Source organism: Apus apus, chromosome 3, assembly GCF_020740795.1.
Source record: "Apus apus isolate bApuApu2 chromosome 3, bApuApu2.pri.cur, whole genome shotgun sequence".
NCBI lineage: Eukaryota > Metazoa > Chordata > Aves > Apodiformes > Apodidae > Apus > Apus apus.
In genome coordinates, this window is record NC_067284.1 from 73,169,036 (window position 1) to 73,190,286 (window position 21,251).

Consider the following 21,251-nt stretch of genomic DNA (forward strand, 5'->3'; position numbering starts at 1 on the left):
TGTCTGTTGGGAGCCTATTCAAGTTGGGACGACTATACACATATGCCAGAGTGTCACGGTTTGACTCAGGATCGGCAATGAAACCAGTGAGAACAACGCTCTCGATCCCCTCCCCCTCCCATGCAGGTGGGGAAAGGAGAGAGATAATAAGGACAGAGACTTTCTGGATTGAAAACCAAACTAGACAGCTTTAAATAAATACTAGTGATAAGAAAAAGACCTGAGGGTTCTAATTGACAAGCAGCTGGATATGAGCCAGCAGTGTGCCCAGGTGGCCAAGAAAGCCAATGGCATCCTGGCTTCTATTAGTAATAGTGTGACCAGCAGAAGCAGAGAGGTGATTGCCCCTCTGTACTCAGCACTGGTGAGGTCAGACCTGGAGTATTATGTCTAGTTTTGGGCACCTCAATTCAAGAGAGAGATTGAGGTGCTGGAGTGAGTACAGAGGAGGGCAACGAAGCTGATGAAGGGCCTAGAGAATAAATCTTTTGAAGAACGCTTGAAGGAGCTGGGAATGTTTAGTTTGAGGAAGACATGAAAACATGTAAAAATATATCCATGTGCAGGAATGTACAAACCCCTGTTGCCTCCCCCCACCCCCAGCAACTCCCATGGCATCTCCTGAGCTGTGAGCAGTTCTGAAATATCCCGGAGCTGTCGGAGAGAGCAGTAGAGCAGACAGGAGCTGAGGGGAGAGTTGTGAGGGTCAGGGATGCGTGAGCCTAGGGATCAATGGTGATGGATAGATGGAGTCCTCCCCAGATACTGGCCATGAACGGAAGAGAAGGGAAGAAGAAAGGGGCTAGACTTCTGTGATTCCTGAATTTATACCAAGGCTTACACAGATATATGGATGGAATACTTTGGTTCGCTGATTTTGCTCTCTGTCTAGCCTGCTCCTCCCTACAGGAGGGCTTGCAGCTACAGGTCTTCTGATACTTTACTATCTGAGGCCACAGATTCAACAAGCAGAGCAAAGTGTCCTTGATGTATAAACATTCCAGCGTTATCAGTCCACTAGCTAAATACCTTGCTGCTAGTTAAAAGAGAGCTCTCTGAAGGAAAAAAAATCAGTAAAAAGAAAATTGGCTTAATCTTGGCTCAAACCAAGACAAAGACTCTGCAGTGTAATGGGCTCTGCAATGTGCTTGGTGTTGAAGGAGGACTACTGCTGAGGTCAAAGACCTACCCAAACAAAGCTTTTACTAAGTGACCCTGAAGTCAGCATGAACATGTATACTATAAAGCAAAGCATCGTATCGCATATTTTTCTGCCTCTTTTCCCATATTACTTTCTCCATACTTCTTTATCTGTTTTCAGCTCAGTGCAGGCCTAAGGAAAAATGGCAGATGACTTATGGACTGGACACCAGTGGCAGCATATTTACCCCGTGTCTGTTGGCTAAGTGGTACTCACTGAAATCAATAGCTCCACTACAACTTACAGTGGCAAAATGTGTGGTCTTGCTTGGATCTGCTTCAAAAATTGCACCATTCTTCTCCATGCTCTCACTGTATGAAATCTCCAGGGGCATGTCAAACTCACTCATGGCTCACCACCCCCATGGGGGTGAACTGATTTAGGGAAACTCTAAACAGCACAGGTAAGTGAGGTCTTTTGGTTTGGTGGGGTTTTTTGGGTGGTTTTATTTGGTTGGTTGGTTTTGGTTGTTTTGTTTTGTTTGGTTTTTAGTTTTGTATTTTTTGAGGGGAAGGGGTTTGTTGTTCTTGTGGGGTTTTTTTGTTTTGTTTTGTGTTTTTAGTTTTTTTGAGTGGAGTGCGTTTATATAGAAAACTTCTAAAAATTGCTTATAATTGCAGGTGAGAAGGTAACTGTTAGAAACAAATGCATGCCTGCGCAGTTCTTCCCAGCCATGGTCTGAGGGAATTCAGGAAGCTGTGCAACCACAGGGATCTTTCTTTCCTAATTCAAGTAGCTGGTGCCATTATAGTATTCATTTTCTGGAATTTGGCCAAAAACTGTTCTAAAAGGTTTCCCTATGGCAAAGACATAAAGAAGTGAGGCTTGTAATAGCAACCCTGGAAACCTACAGGTACTGAGGTGGGAGGACTCCATATTTCAGCATGAGACATGGGCTCCCCGTTAGCCACCTAATATTGCACCTGGACTCTGGGTCACCTGGAGAAGTCCTCACCAGGCAGCATTGTCCCAGGTCTGAGAACCAGCTCCCCATTCCAAGCTCAGTGCCACAGGCAATGGAGGTCACCAATTTGGTGAGGTCTTGTGGTTACTGTGGGAAAGCTGAGAGTCATTAACATAGTTTCCTGTAGCATCTCTTTGTATGGGTTCCCGTTTAGGACTGTATGAAAGCTAAGGCTGTGCCATCTCTGAGGACACACATGATGAAACCTGAGGGCTTCTTGTCAGGTGGCTGCATCTTCAAACAGGCTGACTAAATGAAAAGAGCATTATCAGAAGGTCTCACTCCTTTGGAGGTCTCACTCAGTTATGCTGTTTAGTATCTATGTACCTGTCACTTTGCTTTAGTTTCATCAAATAAGGGAAGGTGATGAAAACCAAGGCAATGAGCTAAGGTGACCCCATGCTGGAAAAATTGAATGTAGTGACAGACTAGAGGCAAGGCCAGGCTTCCCTGACTAGTGCAATATACAGCTGATGGATGTGGTGACGTACACAAATGCTTCTGTTCTATGGATTTTACTGGACTTAAGATATTTCCTGCCTGTGACAAGGGATGGGAAGAGATTTGTTTCAGGTTTCTTCTAATAAAATATTTCATAATGCAGATGATTTCCACATGGTCTTCAGTACCAACAAAATAGGTGTCTCTTAGAAGCCTTAGAGAGAAGCATAAGAATATTTCAACCAAGTGATGACTAACACCATTCTCTTCCCTACACATTGTTATTGATTTTCTTAATGGCTCTCATTTATTGAGTACTTTATTGTAGTACCAGGGGGGCATTCACTAGGCATTTGTTAATATTTTGGGTAGAGAGGTCATTTGGCTAAAGATTAATGTAGCTATACTTTCAAAGATTAATGTAGTTATACTTTCATTGGCTTACTTGTGTTGTTTTACTTTTCACTGACTGGGTATTTCCTATAAGAAAATCATCTAAGTAAATAATTCTGTCCCACACTGAGTCCTGTGGAGAAAAGCAGGCTACTTCATTTTTAGTACAGAACTGAAAGACCTAATCTGGGGATGCTCAAAAACATGCCAGGCTGCACTAGAAGTAAAATTCATCCATTCATACCCAAGAGTAAAAAGGGGGCTTCAAGTTTCTGTGAAATGAAGCTTTAAGATACCCCAGTCAGAGTTTTGCCTGGTGTTAGAAGGAGCTGCTGACAAAGTCAATGTGACGTTGCTGAGCAGTGAACTGTGTATCACAGTATCCATCCAAAATCCTAGCACAAATACTGAGTATCTGAAGGCTTAAAGTAACTGGCACCCTGTCAGGTGCAGAAATGGGGACAGTGTCAACACGGAGAACGTGAATCGCATCTTTCGCCTGAGATATTGGTTTACAGGCTTCAGATTGGAACATCAATAAGAGTGACTTAGAAATGATCTCACAATGATGGAAGGATTTGTGTTGGAACAAAGTGTGGGTAAAAGTATGCGTAACACGTAGCAGCTGATTGGAAGCTAATCACACAAAAATAGTGGTGTGTGAAGATCAGGTAAAAATCTTGCTTCTCGCCTAGACATCTTGCACAAATGAAGCGTGATAACCCAGAAACTATTTCAAACAGTTATTCCCTAAAATTCTGCCTTGCCTTTACCTTTTCAAACTTGCCATTAATGTAAAAATGTGGAAAGTTAACTCATTAGTATTCTGAATATCAAATTTTACCTTGGCCTTTCAGGTAGGTCATGCAGAAAAAAATTGTACATGACTCTAAGGACTACTACAATAAAATATAACACAAGTCTGGAGTTAATATGTGAGTCTTTGAGATAAAATATCTGACAAGTTGCTGTACATTGGTACTCTTCAGCTACTATTTGAAGAGATGGTTCAATAGGCATTTGCTTAAGATCCTGAGAATATCCTAGACATAAGCACCAGACACGGCTGAATCAAAGCTGTCCTAAGACAGTCAAGAAGCAAAAGAATTAGAGACTGCAGGTGTGCTCTGTCCATCTGTGGCTTGGCAGAATATATAACTCAACACCACCTGAAGCTGACACAGTGCAACTGCTCATTGGAAGAACTAGCACATATGAGGTCATTTTGGCTTTCCGTGCAAACACCTGTCATACAACATGCACAATGATCTGGATAGAGCTTTTTTAATCTTGTGAAGTGCAAAAGGAGAACAGAGAGAAAGAAGTTCATGACAGAGATATTTTTCACTCTAGGTGAGTGTGTTAGGGAAAAACTTTACCGTTATTGTTCATTGAGAATATTGTGTGCTGTGTATTTAAAGAGAAGCTGAAAATTATAAAATCATACTCTCCTCCCATTTAAAGAATAATAATAAAAAATAGTTCAGCTGCAGAAATATTAGCACGGATGAGGTACTGGGTATTAGCAGCATAATCCTGCACTGAAGCAGAGAAGGAGCATGGTTTACTGTCCTGCTTTTGCTTGACTGGTCAACTGGTGAATTCAGAGTGAGCAGATTGACTCACACATAAGGACCAAAAGAGATAAAAATAAAGGTAAGTGTCAATGTTCACAGAAGTTGTTGGTTTGATTGTTGTTGTTTGGGGTTTTTTTGTTTGTTTGTTTGTTTTTTTGTTTTTGTTTGTTTGTTTTTTTTCTAAAGCAGCCTATCAACATTCCCAGTGCTCCTGGTTACTGAAAGCCTTGTTTAGTAATCTGGCCAAAGTGAGCTTCTGTACCTCCAGCCACAAAGTATCTCATTTGGAGAGAGCATAAAAATACAGTTTTTCATGGGAACAATGCAGGTTTTTTTCTCTGCTTGTAACTATATAGTGTGGGAAATTTGGCCCTTAGCATTACAGTTAGAGTGCAATTGGTTTAGCAATACATGGGGATTTGAATCCTGATGTGAGTCATTTAAACAGGTGCCACGTCATATTAATTGCAAACAAAAGGCTTGCTGCACCACCTATCTGGTTACATTAGTCAAAGTTATTTATTTATTTATTTATTAATACATGTCCTCCAGCATCTACACAGTCAGCTGGAAACTGTTCAGATGGCTGCTTGTGCCCATCAGCTAAGCAGAAGTGGAAATCTGTCTATCATCAGTTGAGATGGGGAGCACAGGAGAAGGGTAGTGGGTCAAGTTCTCTGTACTGTTATTTTTCCAACCCTTTTACCAATTCCCCCCATGTTGGACTGTGGCACGATCTTAACCAGCTTTCTGTATTCTTTCCTTGCTATCTCCCTGGCAGCACCTGGGGCTTTGCTTCCCTCTGGTCAAGAGCTGGGGGCTTATAATCTTTGAGTCTTACCCACTGCCACCTACAGACAATATATATTATTTTCTCTGGTTTTCTGTGTGCTTCTGTTACATTTCTGCAAAGTTAAGCCATTTTTAATGTTAATTTTAAGCAAGTGCTTAAATCTTGGGCTTTAGGCCATGCTTGGAGAAAGAGAAGAGGGAAAGGGACACGTTACTGAATATTCTCCAACACCTTTCCAAATTTGGCCTGTGATACTCTTCAAACCCACAGTCTTCCTTTTCAGGACTTATTGACAAAGCAGGGAAGTCTGCCCAGTTACACTGCTCTTTAGAAAGCCTCTGCCATTTACTGTTTGTTTCCTTCGGCATTTAGCAGATTCCTGGGTACTTTTTGCTGTTTTCTGTCTTATTTCCCCTTATTTTCCCAGCATCCCAGGGTAGAGCCCCGTTGTCCTAAAGGAGGTCTCCACCCTCACTCTGGAGGGAAAGAGAGGGTCCAGGGGAAGAATCTGGCAGGCATGAAAGCGGTATGATGACACACATGAAAAAATTGCCTTGAACAGGAGGCCATCCTTATTGCACCAACCTGTACTGCTGCACTCTCTCCTCTGGTTTTATTCATGAGGAAGCTGCTGTGTAAGTATCAAGGTAAGAGAACATTAAGAAAACCCTGATTGCATTGAAAAAAAGAAGGGGGGCTTTGCTGAAAAGTTGGGGAAAGCCCATGATACTGAGGAGGAGGCAAAGGCAGCAGCCAACTTAACATGAGCCAGCAGTGTGCCCAGGTGGCCAAGAAGGCCAACAGCATCCTGGCCTGCATCAGGAATAGTGTGGCCAGCAGGACAAGGCAAGTGATCATGCCCTTCCACTGGGCACTGGTGAGGTCACCCCTTGAGTTCTGTGTTCAGTTCTGGGCCCCTCACTACAAGGATGTTGAGTTGCTGAAATGTGTCCAGAGAAGAGCTACCAAGCTGGTGAAAGGTCTGGAGAATAAGCCCTATGAAGAGAGGCTGAGGGAACTGGGATTGTTTCATTTGAAGAAGAGGAGGGTGAGGGGAGACCTCATTGCTCTCTACAACTACCTGAGAGGAGGTTGTAGGAAGGTGGGATTTGGCCTCTTCTCTCAAGTGAATAATGACAGGATGAGAGGAAATGACCTGAAGCTGCACCAGGGAAGGTTTAAACTGGATATTAGCAAAAGAATGGTTGGAGACTGGAACAGGCTGCCCAGGGAGGTGGTGGAGTCACCTGGGCATTTTAAAGAAATGTAGATATAGTGCTTAGAGACATGATTTAAGCACTGGACAGGTAGATTAGGTTATGGTAGGGGGATTTAGGTTATGGTTGGACTTGATGATCTTCAAGGTCACTTCCAACCAGGATGATTCTATCGTTCTATGATCCAATCTGCTGTAGAGAAAGGGACTTCTAAAGCTGCTAGTCCTACAATAAGGAAAAGTTCAGTTGTAGCAGAACAGGGCCAAAGGCTTTTAATAAAAACACATATTCAGACTAAAAGGGTCGGACAGTGTGCTTCCAGTCCTCCCAGAAGTTAATGACAGCCAAGGGCACCCAGTAGGCAGGACCAAGCCAGTGCCATAGTCATCCTGGGTGAGGGAGGCTGTCTTCTCCTCCTTGGTACTAGGCAAGGCGTAATTCAGCCTGGGGGTCTGTGTCTGCTGCAAATAACATTGATGGTGCCCCATTTGATCAGGGATGCTTTATTTGCCATCACATTCAGGTCTGTGCTCTCTGCTCAGGGGAGGGAGTGAGGGCAGGTGTTTGCCGGGTGATGTCAGAGAGACTTGCAAGGAGGGTGACTTGGGCCCTCCCTGATTTGTCTCTCGTTGTGTTTTATGTCCTGTGTGTGTGAGCAGAAAAGCTGTTGCCATTTCTAATGGTTGTCTGTAATTTGGTCTGGGATTTGGGAGTGAAACTTGGGCTCTGAGAGGTGAGCCTGGGCTCACAGCTCCTCTGAGGTTTTGCCCCACAGTCTTGACAGAATGAGGAGCAGGTTTTGATACCAAAGCAAAAATGCCTCTTTGTGCATGCATACAGCCACGACTATTTGTATTTAGTCCCTTGTCAGAATGAAGCTGTCACTTTGCAGGCTGCTAGATATGGCAGAAGCCCTGGACTTCTGTTCATGTGCAGATGCAAAGCTGTCACCCTGTTGGTGTGATACCAGTTTGCATGCTGTCCTTGGGGTCCTCCTGTCTCACCATCATTAATTTCCATTAAAGCATGTGTGTGCTAAAAGACATACGTAGGTACAAGCAAGTGTATGTGCATGCATGCTCCTGTGGTGCAGAGCATCCTTTAAAAGGCAGGTCACGCTTCAGAATTGATATAAGAAATGTGAAATATTTATTAATAGGAAGTGGTTATAAGCATTGTTTGGTATAAATGCAGCTTTATTCAGTAATTCACACTTTCAAAAGTATTTCATTCCTTAAGACTCTGCTTGCTCCATTTTGGATTTTATAGTATCAAATACAAATGCAAACTTTCATTTTCTTGCATGACTATTTGCAATCCTACAGTTTAATTTTTCTAGACCAGTCTGGTCTGTTTGCAGTACAGGGCAGGTGAACCTAAGTAGATAAGGAATTAGGGATGGGGGGAGATATGCAGGATCTGAGCAATTCCTTTTCCACTGCTCAGCCCTTGCCAGGACTTGAGAGAGGCAAGCAAAACTCTGGTGAGAGTGGGACATAAAATGTAATAGCAGATGCTTTCATTTTCCAGTTCCAAACTGCACACTGTGTTGTCTTTTCTAAGACCACAGAAGAGATAGATTGGGCCAAAATAATCCAAAATCACACAACGTGCTTATGAGGGTTTTTTTTAGCCCTTGGAAGTAGCCCATGGGCCTCAGAAGTTGGCACAAATTAATCTTAGAGCTTTATTTCTTTGAATTTCCTGACTTCAGAAGTGTGGAGTATGATTTTATGATGTCTTTCAGACAGGAGTGCTCTGGAATTCATTTACTAATGCTTTTAATAAGGTTTTGATCTTCAAGTGCAAAGTCCAGTAGAGATACAAGTGACTATAATTAATAAAGCAAAATCATCTTTAATTTTAATGTTCAGTTCTTTGACTTAGCTGTTATGATCACGTATATAATTCTCACTTGTCTCTGCTGATATTTGGATTCAGAGAAGGTTGCAGCCTGACGAGCAAAGAAATGGCTGCTTTTCGTTTCTTCACAGAGATTGGATGTGGCAGCATCTTGTTGTCATGATTGTTGCCTGAACAAATTAGGAAGTTAAATATTTCATTATGATTATTTTGATACTTGCATTGATCTCCTGCAGATTTGTAATTGAAGACATCACAAAACAAAACAAACCTCCCCCAAACAACTGTGTGTGTCTAAATCACCTACATATGTTTCTTGTTCCCAGCTGTGCATGGGTTTCTTTTTAATATAACTCCTGGCATGACAGAGAACATACTGGTGACATTATTGGTATTGTTGGCCTAGAGTGTTTTCAATAACACTGAGTTTGTTGGAAGAGAGTGTGAATTAGTTGTCATTTCTTGAGAAGTCAGAATTTAATTGCTGATCAAATGTTTAAAATGTGACTTGTATTAATCTGGGTTTCCATTGAAATTCTTTCTTGTGACCATCAGGTGAGAAGCCAAAAACTGGCAGCATGGCATCTCTGCTTAGCAGCCCCAGTTTGGAAGTCAGCTCCAGGCTTCTATTTTGGACTTAATTTTGCATGTTTTTCAGATTTTTTTTTTCTTTTTGGCAGAAAAAACTGAAAATAAGTTTAGGCCAACCTGTAGTAAATATTTTCCCCCACTTGTATTTTTCCAGGACAGTTGTCATGCTGACAAATCAGTTATTATGCAGTTCTATCTATTTTTCTCCATGTAAATCTACAGTTCCTACCAGACTAGTCTCCATCACTTCACCTTCTTTAATGGTCATTGTAAAATGGGTATGGAATAAAAGTATTTTTTGCAGACATCTGCTGAAAAAAAAGTGGACTTTTACCTGTAAAACCACAGAAGAAAAAGCTAGAGTATACCTAAGTAGAAACTTTTACTGAGTTCAGCTCCAAAGTTATGGTATTTTTTACAGGTGAATCTATCCTTTCTTCCTGTTTGTGTTCAGGTTATCAGTGCTGTTCTTCCCTTCTTCTGACTTGCACGTCTTTCTTGACAATGTAGTGTGCAAAATGATCAGTCACACTCCACTGAAGTGCTATGAGTCTAATAGATGGGCCACTGTTACATCAGGAAAAGTGAGGAGAAAGAGGGATTTACTGTGGCAAATATACTGGTACTATAATACTGGTACTATACCGAAGCCCACTGGTGATGTGGAGTGGAGGGCACTGATGCTTTCCACTCCATGGGCACACCAAGGTCAGAACTTTCCTTCTGCAGCTGTGGGGAAAAAAAAGTTCATCCAGGATTAATGATGTCAGATTCACTTAACACACAGGGTGTTAGTTCAGGATAGATTTTTCCAGGATAGCAGACCAAATGGGTCATTAGTCTGTACCAGTATTGCAGTTCAAAGGTTCTTCAGCCTCCTTGTCCAGGACCTTTTCCTTACTTTAAAAGCAAAATCTGAAACCTGCTTGTTCCAGTGGCTGGAAAACGAGCCTGACCTATGGCCTCAGTAACCTCCCACTTCTGTGTTCAACTTCTTCTCCAGAGCAAATTAATTTCTCCTTTTGCTGGCTAAATGTCTCTCTGTGCTCATTTCTATATCTGTTATCATCTGGACTTTACCTTCAAGTTAATTGCATCAGTTAATGTTTGTACTACATTTGAAAAACCTGAAGCACTACACTTTGTTATAATTTATTTTGCTTTCCTCCTGATGTTTCCTCCAAGTGCAGATCACAGGGCAGACACATCTCACTCTGTAGCCTATTGTCTTACAAACAACTACATTCGATCCCCTTTTTAAGCTCATTTGCTGCCTGTTTAACCCCTGTGCTGCTGGAAATACTTTGTGGTACCAGTTAAACAACGTTAATTGTTTAATATCATAATCATAGTACTGGCTTTACATGTGCTTCTGAAAGCTGGTGACTACACATCTAGTGCATTTCTGTGGGGTGCCTGTGTGTAGTGAAATGTTATCTTTTGATAAGCAAAACTTCTCTCTTTCTTTCCTTTCCTTCCACCTAGATGTCTGGTGGCCACAGACCCTTCAGGGTCTTCTGTGTTTTTCCACCAGAGCATCAGAAAAAGCAGGAATGTGCCAAATGTGGTGAAGATTTGGAATGTGACTTTGTGAGAAGCTTCTGTGGAGCATATGTGAACTATTAAAGGAGGGCTTGGGGTTTGCAGTTTCTTTTTCTTCCCCCCCTCTCCCCCCTCAAGGCTCATAGTTAGGGGATTTTTTTTATATGAGTTTTTACTCTGTAGATGCAGTGATGATGTCAGCAACAAATATCAGGTCTTTGCTCCAGAGCATGTGGTTCAGAGTTGCTTGTGCAAGGATCTTACAAGCATAAAATTGCAAACAGCTTCTGCTTTGGAAATAGACCAGCTATTTTGCTGAAAACTTTCCCCCAAAAATTCAGGATTGGACAGAGCCATCGGGGTCAATTCAAACCAAGTGGTTAAATCTTGACAAAAGAAATAAGATGAGAGCATGAAGCACTGAGTATCAGGCTCCACAATATGAAAGACACTAGTTACAACAGTGTGCTGGAGAGCTGAAAACATCCAAAGGTGATAACCCATCTAGAGCAGAGAAGAAAAACCGCCTATTCTTTTGTGGTAGTTTTGTTTCCTGAGGGACAAATCTATTTCCAGATGTGATAAGTTCAATTAAATTGCTCTTGTGGTATCAGAGGTCATATTTTTAGCAGGCATAAATGAGCCTGGTTGCAGAGGAAAGAGCAAATGCTCAGATTTTCTTTCCTGGGTTCACTGCAGCAGGTATTGGTGATGCTTCATGTTAAGGGGAAAGACCCAGTGAAGTGTAGCACGGTATTGCTTGCTTTTCTCATCTCATAATTTTCCAGGCTGATAAATGTCATAGAGGAGATGCACACAGCAATTACTTTTAAGGTTTGTGGCTAGAGCAACTTAGCAATAGACCTTCCCTGCAACCATGAGGACTCAATTCAGCCAGAAAATCCAAAGGCAGCCTCTGTATTGGTCTTTGAGTCAGCACCTCAGAGGAATACTTCTCTCTGGCACTGCTGTGCCCTGGGTTGATTCACTTTCAAATGCGTGTTCACCACCACGTCTCTCAGCTGTCAGGCCCCAGCCAGCATCTGTGACTCTTGCAAGGGAATGACTCAGGATACTCTTGTTGTGTCCAGCAGCCTGCCCTTCTTCTGCCATCTTTAAACATTAAACCTTTCTTTTCTCTGTCACATTTCTTTCCTGTCTCCAAAATTTGCAACTCACTTTCCTTTCTTTGTCCTTCTCCATACCCAGATCCTGCTTACACTTGCTTTGCTCCTGCACAGAGAAAGGCAACACAGGACAAAACGCCCTTGAAGCTGTAAGAATCGCTCTCTAAGTTGTTACCCAGGCTGTGAAATCACCAGAAGATAATGAAACACTTTAAATATGATGCTTGGATAGATCAGGATGAGGAGTTGCATAATGGAGGCCTTTGATTTCATTTCACGTCGTTTACTTGGCTCTCACCTGCTGCTTTTCCATTCCATGGCAACTCCTACTCTGACTTCATTCTCAAACTTTCCAGTTTCACCCATGCTCTTTGCTTGCTGGGTTGCTTTGGCTCGAGAGAAGGCCTGTTTGTACTAACACCCATTGAACATGTTTGCATCTTCCAGGCGAGTTGTCAGTTGCAGCTAAAATCTCTCAATCTCTTGAGTCGAAAACCCCTCAAAAGGCATTTGAAAGTTGGTAAACACAACTGCCTTATCCCACCTCCAGACTCTTCTGCATACATTGCATTTCAGCAAAACCGTCTCTTGTCAGACCAGCGATCCAGCTTGTCCATGTTTCTGTTCTGCAGACACAACCTGGGCCCTTTTTCAGTGCTGAGGGTCATTGCCTGCACGTACTCTAGACCCTCTCCAACAGACCCTCCTGCCCCGCTGAACTCACTTGCCCCCATGGGATAGCAGCTACTCAGACATTCAAACTGATTACACTGTTCTTAAAATTAAAAGACTGACCAAAACATCCTAATGAGGCATGAAGGCACTCATGAGTCACACTCCAGAATGGGCTAAATAGTAACAGAAAAAAGCTTTTAGTTTCAGTTCTCTGCTGGGGCCAGAAAGTTGATTCTTCACTAGCAACTTGTTTCTTTTTTCTCGTCAGCGAGTTATTAGCTCCAATGTCTGATGAAATAATTCCTTTGGGAAAGTATTCCCTTTGGGGAAAGAATTACGGAAAGGAAAAGAGATTCTTCCCACCCCCATTCATCAAATCAATGAGAACAGCATTCAAAAAATTCTATCATGAGACAGGCCAGCCTTTGCTTCCAATTTTGTTTGGTTGGTTATCTTGGAAATAGATCGAGTGACACCCTTGAGTCTTTTTTTCTTTCTTTCCCACTGAACATTAGCAAAAAACATAAATTATTTTACTCTGAAAAACAGCTTACATTTCACAGCTGATCTTTTGCCTTTGGCAAAAAGTTTCTTGCCATATCTTTTTGAGTCGGCAGCCTTGCATTATTTATAATAAGCAGTTTACCAGGACAAATCTAGATTAAATAAAATTCTAGCAAAAGTGTCCAGCTTCTGTGACCTGAATTCAGTGCTCTCATGGGTGGATATGCCTTAGCCAAGGTAAGGGATTGAGATTTTGGAGCAAAATGTACCTGACAGTACCAAAAGGTGACTTCAGGACAGAGTTATGGCATCCACAGACATGGTCTGCTACGTGGCAAGAGGTGCTGGGAGGAACTTTTTTGCTCCTAACAGTTTCGTGACTACATTTGAAGATGGTGTAAGTATGTAAAGGCCAGAGTTAAAGCTGCATGGGGGAGGACTTTTACCAAGTAGCCGTCAGGAAAAGCACGCAACAGCAACCATAACCCTGCTGGAATTAAGGCTTCTTGGTAGGCAGGAATGTATCTGTGACTTTAATTTATAATTTCAGCAACAAGTTCAGTGTACCTGCAAGACAAATTAGATGTCTTCTTCCATCATCCAGTGTTACGGGAAGCTGTTTTGGTGATACAGTGCAGGAATGGAAACTTGGCTGAGTTTGGGTCCAAGGGCCCAGACTAAAAAGTCCGATTAGCGGTCTTGCAACTGGCATGTTATTGTATGGTATTAGGGAAGATGAATGATGGCTGTGTTTGGGCAGATTGTTTTCATAATTTAGGAGAGAGAAAATCAGCTCATTGTTGATCCAGATTTTGTCATACGTAGTTTGAAAGTCCTCTGTGGGTTCAGCTGAAAGGCATTTGGAACAAAGGACAAAATGCATGTAGATGCACTTTGGATTTTGGTGAGAAAGCAGTGGTTTATGATATTCCTGGTCTGTGGCCTCACCTAATAAAGCAGTTCACAATTAATCTGCAAGTCTGAGGGGAGTTCAATCACTCTTTTCTAGCTCATTCTTTAAAAAAAAGTTACGATATAATTGCATGCACAGCGAGAGTTCAGTCAAGAGACTCCTTGAATGCCATTAGGAGACGTATCATACCCAAAAGCTGCCAGTGTTAGCTAAAACTTCAGATGCCTGAGCCAAAATAAGACACAATTTTTCCTTCCTTTCTTCCTCCTCCTATTTTTCACTCTTTTCCTCACCACTGCAACTAAAAATAATGTGCCCTGCTTGCCTCATTTGCTAACTTAAACATGTATACCTGCTTGTTAAGCTGTAATTTCAGCTTCACTTTGATAGTGCAAGTAGGAAAGGTTTGAATTTTCTTCTTGTACAGACACATCCAAATTGCTTGGCAAGGCTGTTAGATGCATTGCCTTTGTAGTCATCAGGCAGACTAGAGCTTCCCCCTAGATTGAAAAAAGTTTTAATGAATTTAATGAATTTTGGGTTCTTTCTCTTTTTTTCCCCCTTTTTCTTTTTAGTTTAGGCTTTAATAGAGCACTGGATGGTTTGGAATGGTGACTGCATACCTTCTGAGTGAAGTGTAGCCAGAGCTACAGCTGCAGCTCTCTTCCTATATGTGTTGCTCAATAGGCTTGTGGGAACTGCTGGAGCAGACTGCTGGGACTGCCAGGTGGGATGGCTCTGCTGTTGTTACTGGCCTGGTCCCAGTTTAATACCTCAGCTGTAGCTGAATGTAGGGGACATATTGAGTGGTGTTGCTAGAAAAATGTTGCTTTAAAATGGGACCCCTAAAAAAACATAGTTATGTTAATGTTTGTTCTAATTGTACACTGGAGCATCATGTTAATACCTGAGGAGGCTAGGACTTTTTATTTGTAATGGCTTCATGCCTGCTGGCAGCCAGTGGATCAAGTCCTTTGCCTGTCTGATTGTCCATAAAGGGTCTGGACACATTGCCAACCATGTGCACTCCTGCCTGTTGTGGGCCAACGTGTCAGGCATGGAAAGTACTTGTGTGACTCCTAATGAAGTACTAATAGCACTGTGACTGGTGGTGTTTCTTCTTTGGTAGAAGTGTCAGGGTCTGGTGTTCTGGAGCAGAGTTGTCTTGAATCAAATTCACCTGAAAGGTGTCTGGGACTGTTTGGGTATCAAGTCTTCCTTTGTAAGAAAACTAGAAAAAAACCAGAGAGAAGTAAAATACAAAAGCCAAAGTGTTCCAGGCAGAGTCTGAAGGCAGTATCTGCTTATTGGTGCATCTGAATAACTAATGCAGAGCAACACTGGCAGGACAAAAATGTCCCTGCTGGACCAGGATAATGACCTATAGGTGACCGTGGCTGGTAGCAAATGCTTAAAGAATGTGCATCACTGTAGATCCTTTCAGCAGTCAGAGGCTCTAACCTCTGCACCATCATGCTCCAGCAAACAATGGATCTGCCCTCCACCAATGTATTCCATCTCTGGAACTCAATATAAACTTCTTGCCACCACAATATTTTGTGGCAATGAGCACTAGAACTAATCCCATTCTGTTAGATACACGAAGGAGTTGCCCTTTTAATAGTTTATTGTATGAAAAATTATTTTCTTTGGCATCTTTTTTAGACCTGCAGCCAGAAAGTGTTACCAGACACTTAGTGTCTGTTTTACTACCAGGATGATTTTTTAAAAATCAGCTTCTCCGTTGGAGGCAGACTTCCAGCCAGCTCTGCTGATGAGAAATCTCAATTCATGTGAGATAAAATTAGCTGGGAGATTGTAACCTCTTGTTAGCAATTTAGGTAAAACCAGATTTGGAAGAGAACATCTGCCGAAGCCTCATACTGTGAAAACCAGCTTTTAAAATTAAATAAGCTTTGAATGACTTTCACTAGACTAGTCCAGTTGAACCTGAAGGAACATCTCTCTTGGCAAATTACTTTTTTGTATCTAGGTTTGGATTTGGTTGGGTTTTGTCCTCTATGAGTATGCTTCTTTTTTCTTTGGGTACACTTTGGTCCTCTCTTGGTACAGAGCTGATGTCTTCTTGTGTGCGTCTTTAAACGCAACAGTCACGCAAGTAAATAAATCTTGGTAATAAGTGGGTGAAATCACAAGTCTGTTCATTTCCCTGCCCCCATTTCTTTGTAATCAGAAGATGAAGTCACTCCAGAAAATGCAGAGGAGGCTCTGCTATCCATGGCATGCTGTGCCTGCAGTTAGCACACATTTTAAATCACAGTTCTAGAGCTTATTTATACAGCTAAATGTCATATGCTTAAAAATAATGTTTATTCAGAAAGAAAAATTCTCCCCAAAGTGATTAATTAATGGAAGCAGACTCATTCCCAGTGTAACAGCCAGCTAGAGTTATTCCAGGCCTTCTCTTGAAGTCAATTACCTGTTGGAAAATCTCTTCACTCCATCAGGTTGGTCCAAGTTCAACAGTTAGAAATAATGAAGTGACACTGTAGCAAGGAACAGTAAATTTTTCAAAATTGCTTGTGCATCTTATTGTAGCATGTTAAGACAACAAACTATTTTGGGAGTTTAAAGTTAAAAATAACAGGGTTTATGCAAACAGAGGCTTAGATGTTTTTCACAGTGAAACTATTTGCTTTTTGCTAATTTGTATAAGCCTTCCTGACAAAGCAAGTGACAGTGACATTCTTAAAACCACATGCAGGACTTAACACTCAGTATCATAGTTGCCAACTCCTCAGTGTCTTACCTCAGACTGAACGTAACTGGAAAGAAAATGGCTGTGCCATAGAGCACTATCACAAAGTTGCAGTTGCTACGCTTCCAAATCCTCACCTCATCTTGTTGGCAGCTGCGAAGCACAGGCAGGCACACACGGACACTTCTCTTCTCTCAAGAAGGCTTCATTACTGCTTCTTGCCTGGTCTTTCAGCTAATACATATGTCTATGAGCAGGATCTGATGAACTAAAACCACAGTGAACTGCTTTGCTCGACTGTGACTGCAGCTCAATATCCCTCCAGTTCAGTTCTGCTTTTTGATCCTAGCTTCCAGAGTTTCTTAATGGAGTTATAAAAACACATTTCACAGTGAAACTTGGCAAAGTGGCAGCTAAGGAATGATTTTTCCTGGTAATTTTAAATGCATCAATATAGTCACTGTCAAGGTATTCTAAGAAACACAGGATGAGGGAATAACATTTGAAAATTATTATTGTTGTATTTGAAAATCTTGATCTCTCATGTTGATGGGGAGATGTCATTTGTCTTTTGTTTGTAAAAAGATCTGCGATCCGATAATTTCAAAATATTAATGGCATGCTACAAAACCAAGTGACTATATTGACTAGGGCTGGGACTGCTCTTTTCCTGTGGATTCATAACCTGTCTTGTCTTGTAAAAAGAAAAAATCTATGTGCAGATATTTATGCAGTTGACAGACCAGAAGGGCTCCGGTTGAGTTGCTCTTCTCTCGGAGGTAAATGCACTTGTAAAACTTTCTGTTACAAACTCACCCAGGGTTTCAAGGTACTCACCTGATTTTCAAGGAAAGTACTACAAGTTTTACAGGAAATGCAGTGAAAGGTTGTTTTTTGTTGGTTTTCTTTTGTTTTTTCTTTTTTTCCCTTTTTGCTTACATAAGTACTGTATTTCTGACACAAGCTACCAGCAAGTCAGCAAGGAAATTCAAAGCTACATTTGACCATGCATTTTCTCCTTATTTTCATGGTGTGTCTTTCTGCTTAAAAATTAAAAGCCACTACATGCATACAGTAACTTCAAATTGCATGGGAAGGGTTTCTTTGGGTTTTGCCATGAGGTTATTTGAGAGATGTTTTCAATATTAGTTTGTGGGGCTGCAGCAAATATACCAAACTTTTTTATAGCTTTCCTTTGGAGGAGAAGGATCCTGTCATTATCTAACAACAAGTAAAGGTGTCCCTAATTGAGAGTGTGTATGTGACCAGAGGAAACAAGGTGAAAAGTTGCCAGAGAAGAAGTGATACCTGAGAGGCAGCTGTTGGGTTGGAAAAGCATCAAGCAGGAGCCAGCAGGGCCTGGGCTGGCAGTGGGACATTGCAGGGAAGAGATGGAAGCAGAGGGAGGTTCATACATAATATCATCAGAGGACCAAAATACTCACTTCTGCTAGGGAACATACAGAATAATTTCCTTATCTTCTGTGGAACTACTCCTCTTTAATGCTTTTCCTCACAGCAAAATCCAGCTCTGCGTGACAAGGAAGTTTGTTTTGAGATATTTTTAACTTGTGCTAAACAAACAAACAACCAACAAACTGGTGCAATTTTTTGTGTTCTGGTTGTGCCTGTGAGATTGAAAGAACCCTACTGATTCACACTGTGGTGATGCATGGCAGCGTTTGTTTATATTCTGAGGAGGGGGAAGTGAAACAATCCCACATTTAAAGGAAAACATCTTTAATGAATCCACATACATTAATTTGCCACCAATAGAGATCCTTAGTAACAAAATAGATAATTATTCATGCAAAGATAATGACTGCAGACCATAAAATGGGTATTCTCTGCAGTAAGCATCAAATGAGACAATGGCATGCATATTTCTGTCATTTAAAGTGCTCCATTTTATTGTCTTCTAGGTTTGATGAGAAAGGAAATACCCAAGAGATGGCAAAGACCTCCTTCTGTTTTGTCTGCCCAATTTTTTGGTATTGTTTGAAAGATTTCTTGACATATATTATTTGTTTTGCAGTCATGTTCTTAAAATACAAAAGAAATATACAATGAAGACTGGCACTGGGAAAAAAAGATACTACAGAATGTGCTTGAATATGCAACTTATTATTTTAAACTGCTTTTCAAATGGACTATTTTAATAATAGTCTGCTTTTGTAAAACAACTCTCAGATGCGGACTTCAAAATGTGGTAGACAAATTGCCTCAACATGTCTGTGGGATAGGTAAGAACTATTAATCCCTTTTTGCAGAGGGAGAAAGCTGAACATCAGAGAGCTGAGAGCACTGTTTCCCAGCTTTGGCCTTGCGCAAGAGCCATCACAGCTAAGAATATTGTGTTAAATTCCACCCACTAAGTCCTATTTAATCTCTTGCCTCTCCAGCAGGAGGTTTGGTAAAACTTCACCTTTTCTGGTCGCTGTTATACAATGGGCAAAGGCAGGACTGGGTGTGAGATATGGCTGGCCACTCCTGAAATGTACAATGTGTGTCTGAAGTTAGTTGTGAGCTCCTAAATTAAACATTTCAGAAATATGTCTGAATGGATGTAGCCTGTCTTAGAGTTCCCCAGCCTGAAATTGTTTAACTGTCCACCATGTCAAGTATCTAAGTTTACAGAGTGTGGGCAAGCTCCCCAAGAATATACAGCCCTATTAATGTTAGTGAGGTTTTTAAATAGCACAGACATGTGATAGTGAGTGCTGGGCACATGTAGTCAGCAACCTGACTTAATCCAGGTTCTCTAGCAGATACTTCAGAAATAGAAGGGACTAATACGAAAGTTAAGTTCATGACAGAAAGTGAAACTTTGGCAGTCTATGAAGGCTAAAAGTCAGAAGAAATTTTCAGTCCTACTAAATCTTAGTCCTTGTATAAAAATTGCCTAAATTAATTATTTTCTTTGCCCATACTTCACTCTTCTGTAGAGATGAACACAGAAGCTGGGCAAGAGTAGTTCTGAGTGTTCATGCTCCAGTTCTAGATGCCTAAAAAAGGAAACTCAGCATGTTGCAAGTTACTGGGAGGAACTGCCATGTCCTCAGAAGCTGTGAAAGGAGGCAAATTGAGTAAGTTGATTTTGAGTGTGTAGTCTCTTTCATTACTAGTTTAGGTCTCTCTAGCACTTTTTAAGAGCTGTGTAGTTCTTTCCAATGTATGCTAAAGCAAAAGCACCAGAAACACAAAGGTGAGCCATTAGCTCATTAATACCAACTGAAGAAAAGAAAAGAATTAGCAAACTGTGACAGACAGCCACAGGCAAACCAAATACCACCTCTGTGGGCTTAGATGTGGGGCAAACACCAACAGCCAGTGATAAAATGGCCTTCAAAAAAACATATGTTTCATAAATGGAAAAATTAACTAAAGACGCTGCTGTTGAAGCTTTCAAGAAGGCTAAAAATGCTCAATTATACATTAACATCCCACAGACTTTGCCAGTCAAGCCAGGAGACAATGCTGATGGGAGCTACATGTTTTCCTTTTTCTATAAACCTGCAGAAAAGCTGGTAGCTGTGGGGAATGCCCGCTGTGGGGGACAATAAATAGACCTTTCTGGTGCTTGTTAAAATTGCTTTTTAGAGCATTTCACTGCCTTTGGTGCCAGCCTCAACTGTTGGCAGCTGGTCCAGTCACAGTGCTGGAGTTTGCCACCACAGGGTGTGGGAAGGGGTGGGAAAAGGCCTGGAAAATGGAGCTGTGCCTGTGGGAAATGGGCAGCGGGGAGGGAGAGCAGAACACTGGTCCTGGCTGCAGAGAGGGTCATCTTATGCAGGTAGGACTCACCAAAGCAGGTTGAAAGCAAGTGAAAAGAGGCAAGGTGCAGGCAACAGGGGAAGGGGGAAATGGGCCATGTGGCAATATTCAGTGTGTGGTTTTGCCATGCCTGCCTGTGAGGCCGGGGCTTTGCACGCAGGGGCAGGGACCACGAGTGCAGCGGCTGCCGTTTTGCTCTGACAAGGCCTGATAAATGCCAGCTTTGTTAGTGTGCATGGCCAGGCACCAGAAGCTCAGCAAATTCCTGTGCTTGGAGAGCCTAGCGCTGGGAAGGAAAAATGAGCTGTGAAGCAATAATGATAATAACAGGATGCAATGAGGCAGATGTAATCCACATTTCTTGAGCTGATCCTGGCTTGCAGGGCCAACTCTGCTTGACAGAATTGTATTCATGGGGATATTTTCAAAAGTTCATTTTGACACTTGAGCTGTGGTGCGGCGTTTACAGAGTCCTTAAGTGAGGCAAGTACCTCAAAATAATAGTCCACAAGAATTAGTAGTTTGGGGAGGGGTTTCCCACTCATTTATAAAACCTGTGAGTACATTTTTTCTCTTCTGGCTTACTGTCAAGAAAACCTTGGTAGTGCTGAGCTTCATGCAAATAGGTATTTATGGCAAGCCCACTGGAGCCAGAGAATAGCAAATATTGACCCTCTTGTGTCAACAGAAAAGCAAGTGCAAAACTGGCTGTGGGCAGATCAAATTTCATTTTCAAAATCTACATTTGCTGTATTATTTCTGCCTTCAACTCAACTCAACATGTTGATGCTAAGAGGCTGGAATCCCTCCTGCTGCAGCTTGCTTCTATGTAAGACATTCCTGACATCTGAGATTCTCTGGGATGCTCAGGGTCCAGACAAGCACTGTACTCAAATAATCTCATGCAGCTTCTTTGTGGCACATTCCTGTACACTTTGGATACTGTGCAAAAAACCC

General features: G+C 41.7%; 1 long non-coding RNA gene across 3 annotated transcripts in view; it reads left to right on the forward strand.

Annotated features, from left to right (window-relative positions):
- Positions 1–4,294: 4,294 nt before the first annotated feature.
- LOC127383339 (uncharacterized) overlaps positions 4,295–21,251 on the forward strand; it is a 65,592-nt gene continuing 48,635 nt past the window's right edge. For 2 of the 3 annotated variants that reach the window (XR_007889161.1, XR_007889162.1), the window contains exons 1-2: positions 4,295–4,655; positions 5,805–6,016. This is a non-coding gene — a long non-coding RNA (uncharacterized LOC127383339). The remainder of the gene's footprint in view (positions 4,656–5,804; positions 6,017–21,251) is intronic. The other variant, XR_007889163.1, reaches the window with a different exon arrangement.